Raw genomic sequence first — 25,000 nt, forward strand, 5'->3', positions numbered from 1 at the left:
AATTCAAGCGGTACCTGTCTCCAGCGTCACAGAGATTAGCGGTGACTTAGCTCTTTCCTGCCCCGAGCGTGAAGCAACGTAACTACATTAACGCTCTTAATTATTTCCTTCACACGGCGCTGCAGACATTCAAGCTCCCACCTCTCCGTTTATTATTTTTGTTGCTCTTATTCTGTGTTGTTGTCTATTTCTTGTTGGTGTTTTTGTTGTGTAAGATGTAAGATGGTCCTTTGGTTAATTCTATAGGATTTTTAAGACTAGCGACTGACTGGGAGTTTTTTTTTTTACTTTTTTTCCCCTGCCCTGTTTTTTCCCTCTTACATAAATTTAGTAGTAGTAGTAGTAGTAGTAGTAGTAGTAGTAGTAACACACTAGAATCATCAGCAATAACAGTGGTAATAATAGTAGTAATAGTAGTAGCAGCAGCAATAGTAGCAGTGGTGGTAGCAGTAACAGTAGTAGTAGTAGTAGTGGGAGTGTCCCCCCTGGTTTCCATGACAATAATACAATATACACATTGCTGTCAAAATAACAGTATTTCCATCACAAACAAGGAAAACATCAACTGGAATAAAAACGTATAAAAACACACACGTCCACAAAATCCTTTACGTCTCTGGCTTAAATAATTTTTGAGGTTGATCAATACTTTATGTTTCCCCACTGTGACAAGTTAAAGCTACACTGTACGCTCCATTTCTATTCACTTCACTGTTGCACCGTTACGAACCACACCTAACCTAACCTAGCCTAACCAGACCTAACCTGACCTAACCCAACCAAACCTAATCTAACCTAACCAAACCTAACCACACCTAAACTAACTTGACCTAACCTAATTTAACCTAACCTAACGTAACCTAACCTAACTAAACCAAACCTTCACTGGTCTTACGTTACATATCAAACTTCATTTAACTCAACCTATCCTAATCTAATTAAACCAAACATTCACTGCTATTATCTTGATTTAACCTAAACCTAACCTAACTTAACCTAACCTACCCTAACCTAATCTAATCTAACCTAACCTTACGAGAGCTACCTTAAACCTTCACTTATAACGTTGTGAACCAAATCAACTCTAACTTAACCTAACTAAAACTTAATCTACCCTCATTAAAAATAACCTAATCTAACCTAAAATAACTTAATCTAACCTAACCAAGCCAAACATTACGGCTCAGGAATGGAAAGATAAACCTTGCTACTCTGTCTCATTGTCTTATCGGGAGCTCAAATAACCTGCCCCAGTGGAAGTTGTTCAGGTTTTATGTCCTCCCGCTGGAATAGTGAACCCAGCCTTTCTCGATTATTAGTGGCCTTAGTAGCAGTAGTGGTGGTGGTAGTAGTAGTAGTAGTAGTAGTAGTAGTAGTAGTAGTAGTAGTAGTAGTAGTAGTAGTAGTAGTAGTAGTAGTAGTAGTAGTAGTAGTAGTAGAAGAAGAAGAAGAAGAAGAAGAAGAAGAAGAAAAAGAAGAAGAAGAAGAAGAAGAAGAAGAAGAAGAAGAAGAAGAAGAAGAAGAAGAAGAGAAGAATTAACAGTAGTAGTAGTAGTAGTAGTAGTAGTAGTAGTAGTAGTAGTAGTAGTAGTAGTAGTAGTAGTAGTAGTAGTAGTAGTAGTAGTAAAAACAGTAATCACAAAAAAACTCTTCAACATCATCTTGTACAATTATAAAACACCATAGCATGTCACCTCTCTCTCTCTCTCTCTCTCTCTCTCTCTCTCTCTCTCTCTCTCTCTCTCTCTCTCTCGCTTCCTCAATTCTCTGTATCTCCGCCGCAGCTCGCAACACGCAGTAACGGGGCTACCTCCCTCGTTAGCCCCGCTGTAGTGTGACGGGCAGCCCCAATATCCCCTCGCTAGAAAGGCTACATTCTCTCATTAACACAATTTGTAGCCGCTGTATTTACCACGTAATCGCCTCTTTCATGGTTTGGGAGGAGCTGGGAAAGGCGCGGACGTGGAGAGGTGGGGAGGTGGATGGGAGGAGGTTGCAGGGTTTGTTGAGGGTGTAAGGATGGCAAGGTGTAGTGGGATGGGTGTGCCAGTGGGTGTGCCAGGTGGGTGTGCCAAGTGGGTGTGTCAGCGAGGTGTATGGGGAGGGAAAGTGCCATAGAGTACAGGTGAGGTGCGATTAAGTGCAGTGCTCAGGTGTGAAGGGCGTGGCTTGAAAAAAGGTTGTGTGATGCATGGTAGATGAAGGGCGAAGGGATGAAGGTTGAAGGGATAAAGTAGAATACCTGCGTGATGGGGAGTGAGTTTACATACAGCTGCTGGAAATGATCTGTATGTTTATTCAGGTATGGGAAATAAATTCTGAGTGGTGGAGAAGAATAAACTGAGTGATCAAGATGTTGAAGTTGACGCAATAGTAAGGTTAAATGTTATATAAATGGATAATGATGAGAGATAAATGTAGATAGCTTAGGTTAGATTAATATCACGAAAATATAAAAAAGAGGAATGATTCATTACGTGACTATAAATTGAAGAGAACCATCCATTACGCTTAACGATAGGAACAATTATAAGAAAAAAAGCTTATATACCTGTGAGGAAATCGATGGAGAAAGACAACCATTTAACACACATAAATGAAGCTGTACTGGCCACGTCCCTCTCTTCCCCAACACACGCAAACAAACAACCTCTCTACCCCATACCACCACACCCCAACACACCACGCACACCACACACATCTCTTTATCCCCACACACACACACACACAGATCCTAACCTAACCTAACCTTACACATACCACACACACCCTTTTATCCCCACACACACAGGCCTAATCTAACCTAACCTAACCTTACCACCACACCCCATCCTTTATCCACCACACACACACACACACACACACACACACACACACACACACACACACACACACCCACACCTAACCTAACCTAACCTTACCACCACACACCACACACACCACACACACAGACAAACAAACTAAACCAACCACACCTTTCATCATTATCTCTTTTCCATCATAAGAACCAACAAAAATACTTTACCGAAACAATTAAAGAGTGACAAATTTTCTATCTTTGTTATTACCACTATTTTTCACCCACCGTGATAGACATTTACAATTAATGCGGTGCTGTGGTACTATGCGTTGGTATTTGTTATTGTTTTCCTTTTTATTTTTCCCGTGAGCAGTAATTGGCCGCTGATCACTGGCACATGCTCGCGCGGTCGTTTAAGCGAGCTTGCTAATTGTTCTGTTTGTGGCGTGTTGTGGTAAATAACCCATTACACACCCATGAATATTGAAATCATTGATATATCGTTCCCATTAAAATATATACAGACCACAGGATTCTGGGTGTATAGGTGTGTGTGTGTGTGTGTGTGTGTGTGTGTGTGTGTGTGTGTGTGTGTGTGTGTGTGTGTGTGTGTGTGTGTGTGTGTGTGTGTGTGTGTGTGGGTAGGTAAAAAAAAAAAAGGGGTATTGTAATGTAGCTTTGTTTGGTGAAGAGAGAGAGAGAGAGAGAGAGAGAGAGAGAGAGAGAGAGAGAGAGAGAGAGAGAGAGAGAGAGAGAGAGAGAGAGAGAGAGAGAGAGAGAGAGAGAGAGAGAATTAAAACATCAAAAGAAGTGCTGTTCATATTTTCTTTCCTTCTTTTTTCGTCCTTCTCACCCCAAGTGACCTTAACCTAAGCAAACACACACACACACACACACACACACACACACACACACACACACACACACACACACACACACACACACACACACACACACACACACACACACAAGTCTACAAGTATGTCACCTAAATAGGAAAAAGACCTAAAACTGACGAATCCCCCCCTCTCTCTCTCTCTCTCTCTCTCTCTCTCTCTCTCTCTCTCTCTCTCTCTCTCTCTCTCTCTCTCGACCAATTTGCTCCCTTCCCTTTTCTTCTTTTCATTTCTTTCTCTTTGTGTTTTTTCCTTTTTTTCAAATTCACATGCTGAGTTTTTTTGGTTTTTCTTTGTCTTTTCTATTTGTTTTGGCGCTCTGTACCTCTCTCTCTCTCTCTCTCTCTCTCTCTCTCTCTCTCTCTCTCTCTCTCTCTCTCTCTCTCTCTCTCTCTCTCTCTCATACTACGACTACTTCAGATATTTTTCTAAACTTTTTCCGAGAGACTTTGGGCAACTAGTGCACAGAAAAAAAATAGAAAAAGGTCAAATCGAACCGTATTCACGAGAGCAAGTGGCCAAGTCTCTCTCTCTCTCTCTCTCTCTCTCTCTCTCTCTCTCTCTCTCTCTCTCTCTCTCTCTCTCTCTCTATATATATATATATATATATATATATATATATATATATATATATATATATATATATATATATATATATATATATATATATATATATATCGGATTAACTAAAGAGGTCAAAATGATGTGGCAAGTTACACCTGTTAGTTTACATTTACATACTTTAACTCTTATTCTCCCTCCACTTGGAAAAGAAAGGAAATAAAACACAGTCACATATTTCCTCCCATCCCTCCCTCTCATCACACCTCCCTGTCTCTATCTCCCTCTCTCTGTCTCTCTCCCACCTCCTGTCCACCATCCCCTCACAGCTCCTCATTAAATATACATTAGTGGCGGCGCAGTAGCAGTGACAATTAACTAGTAGGCGCGTCCCGCAGAGCCTTCCCTATCGCGGAAGTCTCGCCACATTTCTGCCTTCCTAAACATTACTCTTCGCTTGCAGTTCAGTAAGTTTATCTCTGAAATGAGTCTTGGTAAAGTTATATCTGCGAGTTGTGAGAGGAGCGTGAATGATTGTATGTTTTCTAAGTACTATTAATGTTTGATGGTCGTATTAAATGTATATTCGATTTTAAGGGTGATTTAAGGTTATAGTGAAATATTGAGTAGATTTTTTTTATTATTTAACGAAGAATCGGTCATGAGAAACGAGGTAATCATTTTTTATATGAGGAAGGATAAATGATTGAAAGGATTGAAGAGACAGAGAAAATAAAGAGTTGGACGGGAGGAAGGAATGAGAGACAAAGAGGGAAGAAAAATAAAAGATGAGGGATAAAAGAAAGGAAAAGAATGAGAAAAAATTAAAATGAAGCAAAAAAACAAAGAAAGAATAGAACGAGAAAAGAAAAAATGGAACCATAAAAACAACAACAAAAGAGAAAAAGAAACACCAAACCCCACCATTAATTCATTGGTTTATTCTCGTCTTCACACAAAAAAGGAAGGAAAATGTGGAATAATGAGAAAGATCCATAAAAAGGAGAGAAAAATAAAAACCCAACAAATCCCAACAAACAGTAGATAACAGATAGGAGAATAAATGAGGTAATTAGAAGAGGCATAACAAGGGAAGGATAATTAATGATCCGATTAATTGAGGAACTGAGAAACGGACAAAGGGAGGAGGAGAAGAGAGAGAGAGAGAGAGAGAGAGAGAGAGAGAGAGAGAGAGAGAGAGAGAGAGAGAGAGAGAGAGAGAGAGAGAGACAGACAGAGACAGATGAACATTTTGGCCTATAATGGCAGATGAAAGACACCAATAGATCAAATTAAATCTCTCTCTCTCTCTCTCTCTCTCTCTCTCTCTCTCTCTCTCTCTCTCTCTCTCTCGCAATGTAAAAAGTGTGACAAAAAATATAAAATCCAGAACCATATTTTTTTCTATTTCTTTTATTCCATTCTTTATTTTCCTTCTCTCGTCATTCGTCTATTTGGAATGAGATGGGAAGGAAAAATAAATAATCATAATGAAAAAACTTCAATTTTCTCAGAATAAATTCCATAAAAACTTTCCTAATTACCTGCGCAAAATACGAACTTCGCTTCTTTAACGCTGAAAAGATTTTGATTTCTGTCTAATATGGTGCTAGGCAGTGGTGGTGGTGGTGGTGGTGGTGGTGGTGGTAATGGTGGTGGTGGCGATGGTGGTGGTGGTAGTGGTGGTGGTGGTAGTCGTTACAATAATATATATAGAGGCAAAAAAAGGAAAATAAACACACAAAAGAAAGAAATAAAGAATGAAGGAAGGAATAAGGAAAGAAAGATGAAAAGAAAAGAAAGTAAAAGAAAAGAAAGAGAAAACATGAAAAAAATAATTAAATGAAGGAATGAAGGAATTGAGAAAGAAAGAAAGGTAGAAAGGGAGAAAAATCTTTAAAAAGGCAGTCAGAAATAAAAAAAAAAAAAAACAACAACATAAAAAGAAAAACGAGAGAGAGAGAGAGAGAGAGAGAGAGAGAGAGAGAGAGAGAGAGGACAAAAGGACAAGCAGTACACAGACAGCAGAGAAAAAGGACAGGGAAGCGCCTTTTGCAACACGAAGAAAGAGTGTCGGAACAGGGAACAAGTTGTCGTGGGCTGTCTTTTGTTTGCTAAGACTCTCTCTCTCTCTCTCTCTCTCTCTCTCTCTCTCTCTCTTTCAAAATTCGGTCACGCAAAGTTTCTCCCAAAAGTCAATTTCTATGTAAAGACTTTGAGGTGAGAAGAGGCGAGCTAATCCAGGTAAGTAGTGTGGGGAGGCAGTCTGTGTGTCTCCCTGCCTTTGTCCACACTCCAAATAAACAAGAACTGCTTCATCTGTCTCTCTCTCTCTCTCTCTCTCTCTCTCTCTCTCTCTCTCTCTCTCTCTCTCTCTCTCTCTCTCTCTCTCTCTCTCTCTCTCTCTCTCTCTCTCTCTCTCAAGGAAAGAATAGTCAATGCCTTTTATTTCACTGGGTTTCTGAGTTTTTTTTTTTCTCTTTTTATTTTCTCTCTCCCAATCGATTTTTCTTCTTCCTAGCTTAACTTTTTCCCTCTTCAAAGCTTCTGTGGCTTGAAAGGATTAATGAGGGGATGAGTTTTTAAGGTTATTTTTTGTGGCTTTCCTCTTCTGATTGTTGTGTGTGTGTGTGTGTGTGTGTGTGTGTGTGTGTGTATGTGTGTGATTGTGTGAGGACTTTCTCCATTTATACGCAAACTTCCAGTGAAACCTCTAGGTGCTTGAAAAAAATAAATAAGCAAAAACAAAAGCGATTACAAAACACCTTTTAACGACGAGACAAACGAACACGCATCAGTATAACAGACAAGACCAATCATCTTTCCAATAACAGTTGTGATGTAGCACTTGCATGAGCCACTTTCCAATCAAAGCTTCCACGACTGACACCTTGTAATGGCTGTCAAACACACTCAATCACACCTGCACACACTTGCTTTATTATACAGGTGTCACAATTAATCAGCGCGTAAGTCTTTCTCAACGTGTCAGTTCAATTTAGCAGTCAAGATCATATGAACAGGTACATGTCAACACTGCAACACCTGTTAATGAGGTTGATTTGAATTTCAGGTAATGAGTTGTTGTTTTCTCTCTCTCTCTCTCTCTCTCTCTCTCTCTCTCTCTCTCTCTCTCTCTCTCTCTCTCTCTCTCTCTCTCTCTCTCTCTCTCTCTCTCTCCCCATCATTAATTAATCCTTCTCTTGCTTTCTTAATTAGTTTTTCTTTCCTCCCTTATTCCCTCTATCTCTTTGTACTGACTGGTTCCCTAATTTCCTGCTGCCCCACCTTGATCCCTTTCAATCTATTCCTTCTCTACTTATCCTCGATTTTCAATAACTCAGGTACCACTTCCATATTTTGTTTATAATTCTTTATTTTTGCCTTTCACTTTCCTTTTCTTGATCGTTTACGAGTGAGAAAGTGTGTGAGATTGGCTGACTTTCCACGAATTTCATCTGGCAACGTGACTTATTTTCCTAACGATTTTTTTCTTTCCTTTTTTTAATGCTTACTTTAATATAATTCTTGCCTTATTTTCTGGTTCACCTTTACCTGAAAAATAACTCTTATTTCATTGCATCTATTTACAATGTTGCTCTCCTTTGAAAACCGTGACTTTCAGCTCCCCATTTCATTGTTTTCCTGACCTTCTCCTGTACTTCATCAGATTGTGGGGTGTTGTATTACCTGTTTAATCATTCAATCTCGTCCCTCCATTTCTTTATCTTCCCTCTGACCAAATTCTGTCCATGTATATTCACTGGAGGACAGGTAAAGTTGAGTATTGACATTTACACAGGTAATGCGTACCTGGATGTAGTATTAAAGGACAGGTGACTTTAACTTTCACGGAAATGTCAAACAATGTTATACAAAGTGTGGGTTTGTATTTTGTGACGCCCGCCTTCTTGATTCGCTTCGTGCAAATGTGCATTGTGGTGATTCGTGAAGGTTGTTGTTGTTGTTGTTGTTGTTGTTGTTGTTGTTGTTGTTGTTGTTGAAGAAACTAAAAACAAGATAAACAATAACAGTAACAACAACAACAACAACAACAACAACAACTGCTACTACTGCTACTACTACTACTACTACTACTATTACAATATCAACGAGAAAAGATATTATAAGAGATGAAATAAAAAATAAAAACATAAAAGGAGAGAAAAGTAAAAAGAAGTAATATAATAATAGCAGTAATATCAGTAGCAGTATTAGTAGTAATTCTCTCTCTCTCTCTCTCTCTCTCTCTCTCTCTCTCTCTCTCTCTCTCTCTCTCTCTAAGGTTAAATCAACTGACTGACCAATTATGAGGAATGTCAACACTTAATGGAAGTTCTAATTACCATCACTGTTATGTCTCCTCCCCCCCCTCCTCCTCCTCCTCCTCCTCCTCCTCCTCCTCCTCCTCCTCCTCCTCCTCCTCCTCTTCTCCTCCTCCTTTTCCTCCTCCTTCTCCTCTTCCTCCTTTTCCCCTCTTCTCTGCTCCCTTCATTATCATCATCATCATATCCTCCTCTTCTCTTTGTTTTTATCTTCTTTTTCCTTCTTTCTAATCCTCCTCTTCTTCGTGCTCCTCCTCTTCTTCTTTTCTCGTATTTCTCTAATTATCCTGTTTCCTCTGCTTCTCCTCCTTTTTCTTCTCTTCCTTCTATCGCATCATATTTCTTAATTCTTAATTCTCTTCTGTTACTTCTTTCACGTATCTCCTTCTTCACCTTCTCCTCATGTGTCGTGTTCTCTGATTCTTATTTATCCTTTTTTTCTCCCTCCTCTTCCTCCTCCTGCTCTTCTTCTTCCTCCTTTTCCTCATCAATTTCTTCCTAATCATCACCTTCCAAGTGCAATGGTGAATTTATAAGAGGAAAAGTATTAAGACAAACAAGACTTCCCACGTTTCGACTCTTGATCAAAATGAGCGAATTAATTTCCCATCCCTTTAATGGACGCTTGGCTGTGATTAATTGTTAGTTTTTTTTCACATTTTTTAATCCAACTTGAAAGGGGTAAATCTGAGTGAGCCATCTGTAATATTTCATTAAGTTTTAAAAGAAATCAAATGAATTGCCAAGTTGGGTTGTACAGTCGGTGGGTGGAGAGGATGAAAAATAAATAAAATGTCAAAGAGAGTATTATTATTTTTTTCTTAATGTCTCAATATAAATCACGAAAGTTTGAGGGACTGAAATTAAAAAGGAAAAAAAAAAAAAAGAAAAAAAAGGGTGAAAATAAGCCAAGTGGTGTAAAGAGCTAGAATTTTTATTTCCCTTTAAGGATTTTTATTAAATTTTCTGTTCATTTTTCTTTCGCTCATTATCAATTTCAGATATTTACAGCGATGGTTCAGAGAGAGAGAGAGAGAGAGAGAGAGAGAGAGAGAGAGAGAGAGAGAGAGAGAGAGAGAGAGAGAGAGAGAGAGAGAGAGAGAGAGAGAGAGAGAGAGAGAGAGAGAGAGAGAGAGAGAGAGAGAGAGAGAGAGAGAGAGAGAGAGAGAGAGAGAGAGAGAGAGAGAGAGAGAGAGAGAGAGAGAGAGAGAGAGAGAGAGAGAGAGAGAGAGAAATCTACCTCAACTTCCATAAAAAAAAAAAGATAATATCAAAACTACTATTACAACCATACATAAAATTCATTTCCTAGAACGCATCTCTCTCTCTCTCTCTCTCTCTCTCTCTCTCTCTCTCTCTCTCTCTCTCTCTCTCTCTCTCTCTCTCTCTGTTGGGGGAATCGAACCCAAGAGCCGTCACGTGTAAGGTACAGTTTGAGCCGAGGCGCCCCAGGTGTTACAAGGCGATGGTACAGTAATTATTTCAATCTATTAATTCTTCTACCTTATTCTTCTACTGAGATCTCTTCCAATCTCTTCGCCCTTCACGCTCCCCTCTCTTTCTGTCTTGTTTCCCTTTTTTCCCCTCTCTTCCCCTCTTCCTCTCTTCCTATTAGTTTATTTTTTTGTTGTCTATTTATATCGTCTATACAATATGAATCTTCTCTTTCTCTCTTTCTCTCTCTCTTTCTCTCTTTCCCCAAGGCGTCTTTATAGTGGATATTTATAGTTCAGTAATAAGTAAGCTATAAAAACTACTATAACTACTACTCGTATATGTTTCTTCTCCCTGTGAGTGTATGAAGGTTGAAGGGAATGTAAACACCAATGGGCAGCCTAAGGAGTCAAGCCAGTGTGTTCTTGTATGTAAAAGAAATTCTCTGAACTGTTTTATTTCCTATGCCAAGGGACGCATACCTTACGAGAGAGAGAGAGAGAGAGAGAGAGAGAGAGAGAGAGAGAGAGAGAGAGAGAGAGAGAGAGAGAGAGAGAGAGAGAGAGAGAGAGAGAGAGAGAGAGAGAGAGAGAGAGAGAGAGAGAGAGAGAGAGAGAGAGAGAGAGAGAAACGCTGACTCACTACAAAATGCCCCCTTTTTCTTTTCTTTTCATTATTTTTTTCCCTCCCTCAAGAGCGTCGCCCCTCAAACCATTTTTTTTTCTCTTTGCTGTCCACCAAAACGACACACACACACAAAAAAAGAAATCTACACTTTTTCCTTCCCTTTTCGAAATTCCTAACGTTTATCCTTCCTACTTCTAATCGAAATGAGAAAAAAAAAACTCCTTGCTTTTATAACATGAAATCTAACCTTATTTAACCTAACCTAACTCTACCTAACCTCACCCAACTTGTTCTAACCTAACCCAACTTAACTCTAACGTAACCTAACCTAACCTAACTCAACTGAACTCTAATTTAACTAAAATTAGCATAACTTAACTTAACCTAACCCAACCCTACTTTAACTTAACTTAACCTAACATAACTTAACCAAACCTAACAAAACCAAATCTTCCTAGCCAGTCTCCTAAAAAGACGAGGAAGAAGCGAAGACTACAAACGCCAAACATCATCTCACGTATTCACAAGAGGCGAGGCGCGTCTGAAGGCTGCTGGTCCCTGTTTTAGTACTACCAAGCGACTTTCAATGCATTCTCAACAATCCGCTGCCGGCATCTAGTTCCACGTCTCTCTCTTCCTCCCTGTCTTTGTCCTGCCGCCTCGTGCCCTCCCCTTCGTGTCCTGATCATCGCTTCACTGCCTCGACCCGCTCCTCTCTCCCTCTCTGTCTCCTCTCTCCCTCACTGTCCCTCACTGAAGCACAAGACGACGGGCTGTAAGGGTCTGTCTGTATGTTTGTCTGTGTGTTTGTTTCTATGTATGTATGTATGTATGTCTGGTTTGTGTGGTACATATGTCTTCAAGTTCTATGTATTTTTGTATATATTTGTATTTGTGTGTGTGTGTGTGTGTGTGTGTGTGTGTGTGTGTGTGTGTGTGTGTGTGTGTGTGTGTGTGTGTGTGTGTGTGTGTGTGTGTGTGTGTGTGTGTGTGTTCTGACAGCTCTCTTTTAGGACCAGCATTTTCATTTGACCTTTTCTATCTATCTACACATTTTTTTTCTTCCCTTTTTTTTCTCGTTATATCCCTAAACGAAGGAAACCCCTCTTACATACGTACACTCATACATACAAACATAGATACATACATGAAAAACCGTATATAGATATGTAGACATGAATATACAAAGTGCTGTACGTAAATATATCCATTCTATATTCAATACTGCATGATTAAATTTGCTGTGAATGATCTTAAGGATATTTTACTGCAAAGTGTTTAAGGGAAAGAATAGTTTTTGTGTGGTAGTTGTGCCTGGTCGCTTTGTGGAGACGAGTTGCACGTCCCGAGTTGCAACAAGCTATCTGCTCACTGCATCACGCCCCGCTGCCTGCGCCGTGCTGGGGGTGTAGGCGTTGTCGTGTATGTATGTGTGTGTGTGTGTGTGTGTGTGTGTGTGTGTGTGTGTGTGTGTGTGTGTGTGTGTGTGTGTGTGTGTGTGTGTGTTTACCTCTGAGTACACACGCACACAAACTTTCCTTTGATACTGTCTGTATTTGGCATTAGGTCTCTCTCTCTCTCTCTCTCTCTCTCTCTCTCTCTCTCTCTCTCTCTCTCTCTCTCTTACCGTCCTCAGTCTAAACACAATCCACTAGGTATATTAATGTCACTACCATGCCATTTCTCCCTTGAACTCCTGCTTCTTCTCCAATGCACTTCAAAAAACACCCTGAATGATTCCTCACTATCTAAATCCGAAGTATCCATCGCCTAGCCTTCCCTCGAGTTCCCTTCCTACGCCCCGCCACGCCAAGAACACCGACGCTCACTCCTTTGAAGATTAAACCCAAGCAAGCGTCACAGGAAAGCGAAGCGAGAGATAGCTGTGTGACCTTTCAGTGTAAGGGTGTTTGATTGCATGAAAATGGTTGGTGCTTGTGTTGGTGTTTAGATGTGTTTGCTATATGACTTGCCTAGATGATGGTTGTGTTGCGTTCTTTTGTTGCTGTGTCCTTGTGTGTGTCATTCACCCCTTCAGTGTTACCTGTTTTCATTTCACGTTCAGTAACATTTTTATTTCTACGTTTGACTTTGTGAAATAGTGCTTTAAATCCCTCTGTAGCTTGGAAATATGATCAAAATTAACATTAGATCAACTTTTTACCTCCCGTGCGTCCAGGCAAACATTTTCTGACAGTGCTTTGAATGTTAACGAAGAGAACACCATGCTAGAAGGACTACATGAGAAAATAAAGAGCATTAGCCAAAATTAAAGCGAAGTAACTAAAGACCTTCAATATAATCTTAATAAATCTCGTCAATCATGAACTTCTTGGCACGCTCTAACATTATCTGAGCAACTTGTGCCTCTGTTTGTCTGTCTGTCTGTCTGTTGGTCTCTCCTAACACGTGTTATCACAAACTTGCTCCATCCTCCCTTCCTTCCTGCCTTCCTTCCTCCCTTCTGGTTGTCTCCGTATCGTATCACTCATGTCTTCCCTCTCTCCCACTTTATCTTTCTCCTCCCTCTCTATCTCCTCCTCCACTGCCCACTTTCTCTTCATATTTCCTCTTATTTCTCCTACTTCAATCTCTTTTCCTCCTTTTTTTCATATGTTCATTGTGTTCCATCCAGATCCACTTATATCAGGCACTTTAAATGTTAGTTAGGTTAGGTTAGGTTAGGTTAGATGTAGGACCAGTTAAGTTAGGTTAGGTTAAGTTAGGTTACGTTAATATAGGTTAATTTAGGTTAGAGATAAAAATGTAGATTCTCTTGATGATGAGAGTTATTAAAGGGACACACACACACACACACACACACACACACACACACACACACACACACACACACACACACACACACACACACACACACACACACACACACACACACACACACACACACACACACACACACACACACACACACACACACACACACACACACACACACACACACACACACACACAAATAAACATCCCAGCAAAATAAATAAATAAATGAAGGAATCAACAATTGGCGTCCATCGAAGGCATGAAATATATTTGGAAATTGTGTCTGTTATCCAATTTGATGGAATAAAAAGAGATATTGGATGATCGTAAAATATAATGGCGCCAGCAATGGTCAATGGGGAGCCACCAGTGAGGGACTCTTATAAATGTGCAATGGGAACCGTTCAATAGTGACCAACCCTCGACGCAAACTAGTACACTGTTCTATTCTTGCTTTTTTTCCTTGCTTTTGTGTGTGTTGGTTAGTGAATGTGTCAGTGTTTCTCTCTCTCTCTCTCTCTCTCTCTCTCTCTCTCTCTCTCTCTCTCTCTCTCTCTCTCTCTCTCTCTCTCTCTCTCTCTGTGTGTGTGTGTGTGTGTGTGTGTGTGTGTGTGTGTGTGTGTGTGTGTGTGTGTGTGTGTGTGTGTGTGTGTGTGTGTGTGTGTGTGTGTGTGTGTGTGTGTGTGTGTGTATTTCTTTCATACACTCAATAGTACCTATTAGGTACTATTCATTTCATTCATTTATGATATTTGTCTATCTGTCTATCTATCTATTTATCTACCTACCAATCCATCTCTCTATTAAACTAACTATTTATCAATATATTTGCATATCTACCTACCCATATATCTATCAACTGTCTATCTATCTATCTATTTATATCTATCTAACAATCTATCAAACTGTATATCTATCTATCGATTTGTATATTTTTTCCTCATTTTCGTTATTAATTCTAATATTTTTTTCACATTTTCTCTTTTGTCTATATTAAATTTTTCTTTTCTCTTTTTTCTTCCATGTGTGTGAATTTTTTGTGAGTTATTTAAATTTTTGTACACATATTCAATTGCGGTTTCCAAATATACACGGTGAGTCATTTAATCTCGTACGTTATACGTAACTTCTGGCCTTTTTTTATATATATATACACACGATCAAATCACGCGTTTTTTGTCGTTTCTGTAACTGCGTTTTGTGTTTGTTTTACTTTTTTTGGCACACATTCCACTGTAACTTTCAAACAGACTGCGTGAATCATTTAATCTGTCACGTTTTGACCTCCGATCCTTTCTTTGTCACATCATGTTTTTGTGTGTATCTTTTTATAGTTTTATTCGGAAGAAAATAGGAATAATGAGAAAAAGTAATAGATTTGTGGCTATATGCGTTTTTCTCTCTTTTCCTTTTTTTTCATGCACAAGGGATGTTAGACGTAAGGAAAAATAAACCTCACAGATATTCACGAAAAAATGCTTGCTAATTGCCATTTTCCACCACCATCAATAATAAAAAAAGAAATAAAAAGGAAAAAGTCAATTCATGTTTGCTTATGTGTGTGATGTACAAGTTTGCTTTCATATCATCTCTCCTGCACACACACACACACACACACACACACACACACACACACACACACACACACACACACACACACACACACACACACAAATCTGTACCACCCAAACACACGTCACTCATTTAATCAGTACATTACTTCTGTTCCTCCTCCTACACGGTTCCATCACGTGTTTCTTCCTCGTCTCCAGAAATAGCGCCGTTTATTCCCCGGTTTGTGTGCACGTAATCTCAGGTCAGGTCAGGTATGGCGTGTCACAAGTCATTAGCCGCCGACAGGTGCGCGCCACACACGTGCATGCTAATTGGATGCTGAACTTATCAATTACGGCAAGTTATGACATCACACTTGTTTGCTGATTGGGCCAATTAAGGTGAGCTCTCGAGGAGGGGCGCTGATTGGTGGACGCCGGACGCAGTGGGAACCAATCACACACAAGGTAAGTGAGATGGATAACCTGAGTTGTGTAAATGTACGTGAAAAATGAGTGAAAAAAAAGTCTGTATGCTGGTTTTGTGGGTTAATTCCTGTCAATTTAAAGCAACTCGACTCGCTGCCTTTGGATTTTATTTCTTTCGGTTTGGTTTCCGTGTGTGACATCCTGCACTGTTGTATGTGGAGTGTGGACAGGTCAAATGAATCACTGGTGGTTTTCCCTGATAATGATGCTTTTTGTGTCACTGGATCCATTGTTTGTACCTGTCTCGCTTCAGGGATGATTGTATTACGCTTCATTTCTTTATTTTGGTACTTATTTTATCTGCTCACAAGCTTCTAAAGTTAAGATCCCAGAATGAACGATGAGAAGTAAAGGTTACACTATAATTGAATCTAATTAAATCTCTCACCGGCAAGTTTGGGACTGATTTTTACACTGTTTTCAGGCTTTCTTTTATTTCTAACACGTAATGCCAGTACAAATAATAGCAAAAGAGTACGTAGTAGTAGTAGTAGTAGTAGTAGTAGTAGTAGTAGTAGTAGTAGTAGCAAAATAGCAATACCAGTAGTAATAGTAACACCATCACCACCACTTCCACCTTCACCACCACCACCAGCACCACCACCACCACCACCACTACCACTACCTCCACCAAAACAAGCAACAAACAATTCCAACCTCTTGCATAACACGGAAAGGAAAGGAAGGGAAGGGTCTAGTCTGGTCTGCTCTGGTCAACTTTGGTCAGCAGGGCGGGCGGGCGGGCGGGAGGGCAGGAGAGAGGGAGGGAGGCAAAGGTGAGCGCCAAGGGAGCATTAGGGGGGCCGGAAACCTTCGTCCTCCACAGGTAACTCAGGTAAGGAAGGCTCTTCACCACAATACCTGCCCGCGTCTTAATGTACACACATATGTCTCTTCTTTTGTATGGCGCTTAAGAAGGACTGTTTGGGATGATGAGGTCGACCAGAGAAAGAAGGAAACGCAGGAGGAGGAAGAGGAGGAGGAGGAAGAGGAGGAGGAGGAGGAGGAGGAGGAGGAGGAAGAAGAAGAGGAGAGTTATGAATAGAGGAAAAACTGCGTAATATAGTTGGTGGTGTTCATACTTTACTTTTTTTTATGTTTTTATGGTGTGTTTTGTGTTTATCGTGTGTGTGTGTGTGTGTGTGTGTGTGTGTGTGTGTGTGTGTGTGTGTGTGTGTGTGTGTGTGTGTGTGTGTGTGTGTGTGTGTGTGTGTGTGTGTGTGTGTGTGTGTGTGTGTGTGTGTGTGTGTGTGTGTGTGTGTGATCTACAAATGACAACCCGTCCTAAGGAAATCCCATCACACTAACACGATAACTACACATAAATCACATCCAATCATGCTTCATAAACTCACAAACCTCAATCCTTCTCCCTCAAACACGTACCCTTCAAAAACACACAATATCCCATCAAATCTACCCATGGCAATCCCACAAACAACACACTAACAAAGAGAAAATATACAAGAAAAAAACTAAATCACATCTTATCACATATCACACTCTAGGGCATTCTTTCTTCCCTTCCCCGCTCAAACGCTATTAAAGATTATCAATACAGGTGAACAGAGGGTGGGATTAGGCATACCTGCTTTTTCTTCCTTACCTGTTGTATCATCGTTGCCTACCCAGTGCTTTGAGGCCCGTGAATCGCTCCCTTTGGCTCCCTTTGCATACTAATCTCCCACGTTCATCTTACGCCAAGGGACAGGAATTACCATACACCTTATATATTATTCAGTGTCCAGCGATGTGCGGGTCTGGCTACCTACCTACTGCACTGGGCTAAGTGAATGTGTGGGTTCTGAGTCTCGTCTCGTTGCTGTGCGGGTCTGATCGGGTAATTGCCGGCTTTGTTGTACTGTGTTGTGTTGTGTTGTGTTGTGTTGTGTTGTGTTGTGGTGTGTGTGTGTGTGTGTGTGTGTGTGTGTGTGTGTGTGTGTGTGTGTGTGTGTGTGTGTGTGTGTTTTGTTACCGACCTTCTTCAATAGATTTTTGCATGGAAACTAAGACATATTTGGCATATTTTTTTTTATTCTTTGTCTATCTGTCTGTCTGTCTGTTTGTTTGTCTATCTTTCTATCTGTCTGTCCGTCTTTCTATTTGTCTGTCTGTCTGTCTGTCTGTCTGTTTGTCTGTCTGTCTCTCTGTCTGTCTTTCTACCCGTCTGTCTTTCTATCTATCTATCTGTGTGTCTGTTTGTCTGTCTTTTCTCTCTCTCTCTCTCTCTCTCTCTCTCTCTCTCTCTCTCTCTCTCTCTCTCTCTCTCTCTCTCTCTCTCTCTCTCTCTCTCTCTCTCTCTCTCTCTCTCTCTCCAATAATCGTGACTTCGATGATTATTACTACAGCAAATATCTTTTTTGATACAAATTTCGCCAAGGTGATCCCTGCGTGAGGATATTATTAACCTAATTAGCTCTTCACCTGAGGAGCGCGGCGGCAGGAAAGGTTTCTGGTTTCATCACATTTCAGGGATTTCCAGGCGTGAGAACTTTCACCTTGACGGATTTCGTTTTTTCACACATACAAGCTGAAATGTTGGCATGAAAATGAGTTTTCATTTACGTGAAATGTAAATATCTCATAATATTTTCAGATTTTTTTTGTTTTTCTGCTTTCCTTCTACGACTAAAAGGGAAAAATAATGTGTTTCTAGTGTGTTTTGGTACGTAAGAGTGGTTCTGGTGAAGGGCAGGAAAATAAATGAATGAATGATTAAAAGAATGCATAAGAAAGACTTGAAAATCTAAAAAACAAGAAAAGATATATAAAATGATGAAAAAAATAGGGGAAAAAGACTTATTGAAGGTGGCAGTCCGTAAACAAGACAGAAAGCAAATCAGTTCTTGTGAGGAAACTTTTTTTTTTGGATGATTAGGAAAAAAATACACAAACGCAACATAGAATGGCAATAATCGTTACAAATACAACATGAAATAAACATAACTTCTGACGCCAGCAAAATCTCTCTCTCTCTCTCTCTCTCTCTCTCTCTCTCTCTCTCTCAAACTTGATTTTTCTGACACCACGACAAATAAAAGAATAATCCATTGAAACGAGATAGAAAAAAAAAGAAAAAAAAACTTGAAATATAACCGACAAACTAATTTTTCTATTCTCTGTTTTATTCTTACAATTCATAGAAAGAAAAAAACGAAAATAAAATCACGTATGTTTCTTTGTTTAATCTCTCTCTCTCTCTCTCTCTCTCTCTCTCTCTCTCTCTCTCTCTCTCTCTCTCTCTCTCTCTCTCTCTCTCACTTACATTAATCATACCTAAAAATAATGAAAAAGATCAATAAAAACGCTGAAACAGGAAAATTAATACAAAAAAACATCAGGAAACAAGGAAATAAGGAAGCAAAACATCACTTTCATTACCAATACCACTCTTCTTACTCTCCCTTTCTCTCACCCCGTCTCTCACTCACCGCTCTCCCTCTCTTTCAGTCTGCACAGTTATCAACAATCAGAAATATCAATCTACCACCTCACATTTCTCATTCACAATGGTGTTGGTTTTCCCTGTACCTTCACCTTTTGTCGGCCGCTGCAGAGGATGGGAAAAACGCTGCCCAAACACTAGAAACCCAACCCAAGACCCTTTCCCTCTTTCTTCCCCTCTTTCTTCCCCTCTTCTCCCACTTCCTTCCCCCTCTACCTGAATGGAAAGGCGTAGATAGGGAAGGACATGTAAAGGGAGGGGCACGTTTCGTATAGACAGCGAGGGGAAGGAAGGAAAGAAGGCGAACGATGAAATAGGTAAGGATTCAAAGCTGGAAAAAGAAAGGGAAGAGAAAGTAGAGGTCAATAGAGACAATTGTTTGGTATAGTTTGAGATTGAGAGATAAGAGACAAAAGAACGAAGGAGGAGGGGATGCTGTAAGGATTGATAAAAAGGGAGATAACAAAGAAAGGGATAAAGAGGGTGATAAGGAGAGAAAAAAGAGAGCTAAGGAAATATAGGAACGAATGGAAGGGAGGAAGTGAAAGATGGAAGTATAACACTGAGATTAAGAATAAAGGAGATAGGAAGGAAAGGAATCGAAGGAGGAGAGCGAATAGGGACAAGAATAGACGACGATTCAGAACAAAGGAAAGAAGGAAGAGAAAGGAAAACAGGAATAGAGGAAAGAGGATAAACGAAAGACTGAAGGTGTGAAAGTTAAATTGAGTGAGAAGAAGAAAAGAATGAAAAAAAAATGGAATAAAATGATGAATGTTTGTTTCCTTATGCATTAGTAAAAACATTCATTATTCATTATCTATTTGCTATTGTATTATGAACGCTCGACTTTATTTGGCGGTCAATAAAATAACTCGTAGAAATATATCAAAGTCAAAACAAGGGAAGTTATTTAACGCCATATAAACACTTGTAAGTTACATGGTTATAAATAAAGTTTGATATTGTACATTATGCATCTCTTTGTTTACATCATGAGAGAGAGAGAGAGAGAGAGAGAGAGAGAGAGAGAGAGAGAGAGAGAGAGAGAGAGAGAGAGAGAGAGAGAGAGAGAGAGAGAGAGAGAGAGCTGTAAAGGTGATAAGAAACATAAACAAATGACAGAATAAAATAAAGATCGATGTGCTGTACCCCTACTCCTCTCTCTCTCTCTCTCTCTCTCTCTCTCTCTCTCTCTCTCTCTCTCTCTCTCTCTCTCTCTCACACACACACACACATACACACACACATTACTGCCATTCGCACACAATACTCCCCTTAACAGCACATCACCCTTTCCTCCTCCTCCTGTTCCTCCTCCTCCTCCTCTTCCTCCTCCTCCTCCTCCTCCTCCTTCTCCTCCTGACACTGGTGCGTTTGTGGCAGTGAAGCATTACTCACTCATAAGAAACGGACAGGTTCGTGTGGGAGGAGCGCGAAGCCACCTGAGGAGGAGGAGGAGGAGGAGGAGGAGGAGGAGGAGGAGGAGGAGGAGGAGGAAGAAGAGGAGGAGGAGGAGGAAGGTTGGTAGGAAAGATTGCGTGCGTGGAATGAGAGAGGAATGGAAGAAAGGTGTGTGTGTGTGTGTGTGTGTGTGTGTGTGTGTGTGTGTGTGTGTGTGTGTGTGTGTGTGTGTGTGTGTGTGTGTGTGTGTGTGTGTGTGTGTGTGTGTGTGTGTGTGTGTAGGAATGAGGATGAAAAAGGTTAGGAAGGAGAAGCAAGAGAAAGAAGGAATGAGAGAAAGAAAGGAAGAAAGAAATTAATGAATGTAGGAAGGAAGGAAGGAAGGAAGGAAGGAAGGAAGGAAGGAAAAATGGAGACACTGAAAGTAAACCAACGTGATAATGAAACACAAGAAAGAAGAAAAAAAACAAAAACTTAAAAGAAAGAAGAAAACAAACTGGAGTAAATAAGACGAAAAAAGAAAAAAAACAGGAAAAAGAAAAAAAGTTAAAAAAAAAAAGAAAATAACAATATCGGAAGAAAGGGCGAGGGTGAAAGGGCTAAGAAACAAAGGTACGGTGGAAGAAAGAAGGTATAAAGGGAGGAAGGGAGGGAGGGAGGGAGGGAGGAAGAGGAGAAAAGGGATTGGGGGGAAGGGAAGGTGTCCAATCGATCGGTGTCTCGGCCCAGGTGTCCCCAACGTGAGAACAATTAGCGGAGCCTTGCCCACCTGGCGACGGCAATGAAAGTGGAGGGTGTGGAGGAATTATTTACCTGGGAAGAGAAGGAGGAAGAGCATGAGGAGGAGGAAGAGGAGAATATCAGGTGATTGTAAAGGTAACACTGCTAACCATGAACTTTTTACATGTAGAGAAGGAAGAGGAAGAGGAGGAAGAGATAAGGAAATAGGAAAGGTAACACTAGCGATAAACTTCTTACATGTAGGGAAGGAAGAAGAGGAAGAGGAGGAAGAAATAAGGAAATAATAAAGGTAACACTATTGATGAATCTTTTGGCTGTAGAGAAGGAAGAAGAAGAGAAGGAAGAGATAATGAAACAGTGAAGGTAATACAGCTAGTGAATAATCTTTTACATGTAGAGAAGGAGGAGGAAGAGAAGGAAGAGATAAGAAGATAGTAATAATAAGATAAAGAGATTGTAATGGTAATACATCAAGCAATACAGGAATACGTTACCCATTACCTTATGAATGATATGTCGACCTGTCCGCGTACCTGTGAAGAGAAGGGGAGATACCAAGAAGAGAGGAAGAGATAAGGAGGAGAAAGATTACATGAGATAATAATGGTTACACATCTAGCAATATACGATAAAATTACCTATTACCTTATGAATCACCTATGTATCAGCTTACCTATGAAGAGAAGGGGAAAGAGAACAAGAAGAGGAGGAAGAAGACACGATAAGGAAAAGATTCTAATTACGAGTATAACTACCAGTGATCCATGATTATTACCATTACGAACCTTATCTACCTGTCAACTAACCTACCTTTACCTGTCTAATTACCACCTCACCTGCCGCCTCTACTCCAGGTATTATTACACCTTCGGAAAGTGGTAATTAGGTCCTGATTAAACACTGATTCGCCATTAAACGCTATTACGCCAATCACCAACACGAGCACAATGACCGCACGTGATCTGCAATAGTAACAGTAGTAATAGTAGCGGATGTAGTAATAGTAGCTTCAGTTACAGTAACATTAGCAATAGCAGTAGCAATATAGAGGGGGTAATTGTCACACTTATCGCCTAACAATCACTGACCATGCATACAAATGACGATAGATTTTGAAGCTGTTTGAATGAAGGTAAATTGTACGTGAATGATAATAGTGGCAGCCAAATGTGCGAGGAAATGAATAATGATAGCCGTATTAAATGTGAGGGGAAAATTGATAAAAAATGGTGAAGTTATGCATGACAGACTGACCAGATTTTGATGGTATTTGAATAAAGGAGCATTGAATAATTGAATAGTTAGTGCCAGGGACAGTAAATAAAAAATGAAAAATGGTAGCGAATGAATGATAATTAAATGCAAGCTTCTGTTGATTTTTGAATGACACTAAACGAAATAAATAAAAAAAAATAATAATAGTGAATAAAAATGCTAATAGTGAAAAAAAAAGTAAAATTAACAAATGAAATAATACTATCAATAAATAAATAAATAAATAAAACTGCATAACACAAATTCAATCATACAATATTTTCATCATTTTAACACAGAGAAATGAAGCAAAAAAAAAAAGAAAAAAAAGAAAAAAAAAGAAAAGAAAAAAAGTACCAGAGAAAAATAACCTTTAAGGGACACAACCATAAAGGCGGCGTGGCGTGTCAGTGTGTGTGTAGCATTCTCTTCCTTCGTGAGTTTTGTTGACGCATTACTTCGCGGGCAATTATCTAATGAGCAAAACCTATGTCTATATTGAAACAGTTACGGGTCACTCTCTCTCTCTCTCTCTCTCTCTCTCTCTCTCTCTCTCTCTCTCTCTCTCTCTCTCTCTCTCTCTCTCTCTCTCTCTCTCTCAAGTCTTTGCTCAACAATTTATTTTCCTTCACCTTTCGTTTTTCTTCCTCCTTCTCCTCCTCCTCCTCCTCCTCCTCTTCTTCTTCCTCCTTCCCCACTTATTTTCTTTCTTTTACTCCTCCTCCTCCTCCTCTTTATTTTTTACTTCTCGACCTCCTCCTCCTTCATCTTCTTTGACTTCTTCCTTCTCCTCCTCCTCTTCCTTCATACTTCTGAAAGCTTAACTGAATATAGCAAAAACTCAAGAAAAAAAGATGAGAGAGAGAGAGAGAGAGAGAGAGAGAGAGAGAGAGAGAGAGAGAGAGAGAGAGAGAGAGAGAGAGAGAGAGAGAGAGAGAGAGAGAGAGAGAGAGAGAGAGAGAGAGAGAGAGCAATAAAAGAATAAAAAAATCATCGATCTACCGTCACCCTTTTCATTAAACCCTACACACACACACACACACACACACACACACACACACACACACACACACACACACACACACACACAATAACCCAAGGAACAAAACAATGTATAAAGTAAACATACGAAATAAAAATAAAAAAAAACTCAAAGGAAGGAAGAGAAAATAAAATAAAATAAAGAAAAGACTGAGAATTATGTATATGCAGAGTGAAATGCTTTTAAACACAAGAAGTTCAAGGCAAAACACTCTTTTCTGAAATTCTGAAGGCGGAAACCATTTCATGCGAATCAGGGAATGAAAACCACTGTAAATTTTCTCTTTGGGCAACAGTGACTCCTCCTCCTCCTCCTCCTCCTCCTCCTCCTCCTCCTCCTCCTGCTCTCCTCTAAAACTTAACTCCATTTATTATTTTGTTTTTTTAATTGTGTTCATTTCTTCTGTTGTTTTGTTTCCATTAAGTCTTGCATGAGTCCTTCAAGTTACATTTGGAAAAGCTCTCTCTCTCTCTCTCTCTCTCTCTCTCTCTCTCTCTCTCTCTCTCTCTCTCTCTCTCTCTCTCTCTCTCTCTCTGTAAACATCCTTCATTTCTCCGACACTGTCAGTTCTACACTTCATTTATTTACCAGTACATTCACAAAAGTAGTAGCAGCAGCAGTAGTAGTAGTAGTAGTAGTAGTAGTAGTAGTAGTAGTAGTAGTAGTAGTAGTAGTAGTAGTAGTAGTAATGGTAATTGTAACAGTAGTAGTTTTTGCAGTAATTAATAGTAGTAGTAGTAGTAGTAGTAGTAGTAGTAGTAGTAGTAGTAGTAGTAGTAGTAGTAGTAGTAGTAGTAGTAGCAGTAGCAGTAGCAGTAGCAGTAGCAGTAGCAGTAGCATTAGCAATAGCAGAAGTAGCAGCAGCAGTAAAAGCAGTAATAGTAGCAACAACACCACAGCCAGAAGTAATAAGAATAACAGCAGCAGTAACATTAACAACAACAGGGGATCCATCAAAGGTAAGCAAGCGAAGGTGACCCTGAACTGAAGGCTATTACTCCCCGCAGTGTGCAGACCAGGCGAGGCAGTGAGGGTAAGTAATGAAGACACACGTCCCTGCTTCAACATTCAGCGACACGATGTTGAGACGCTCGTCATGCAGAGGCAGATCAATAGCAAGTGTGTACAACGCCAGCCTGACGAAGGAGAGGACAACACAACACACCTGAAGAACCAAAGTAGTGTTATTCCCAGTCAGTAAGCCAGGCATTGAGCAAAACAGTAATTTTTAGACCAAAAAACTCTCAGCAAGACAAACTTAGCCAATGAGATCAGCACGAAACTACCAAATAAGCCCACGATAGACAAGTACAGATTATTTGTAACCTTATTTCATCCCTGTAGACCAAAATGCATTGTGCTTATTACGAATACAACTACAACTTCCACCACTACTACAAAAACTCCTACACTAACTACCTCAACATAACAATACACTCTAAACCTCGTGCATTGTAATTAATACGACTACAACTACTACTTCTACAACTTCGACTACAACCTCTACACTAACTACTCACCCCTGACCCTAATACACACTAAACCTCGAATAGTTCAAATACTTTCAACTCGTTTTAAGTGACACACAGCAAAGTTTCCCTTACATTGATAAAATCGTCACCAGAGGGCAGGAGCGAGTTAGCACACCCCG

Source organism: Portunus trituberculatus, chromosome 33, assembly GCF_017591435.1.
Source record: "Portunus trituberculatus isolate SZX2019 chromosome 33, ASM1759143v1, whole genome shotgun sequence".
Lineage (NCBI taxonomy): Eukaryota > Metazoa > Arthropoda > Malacostraca > Decapoda > Portunidae > Portunus > Portunus trituberculatus.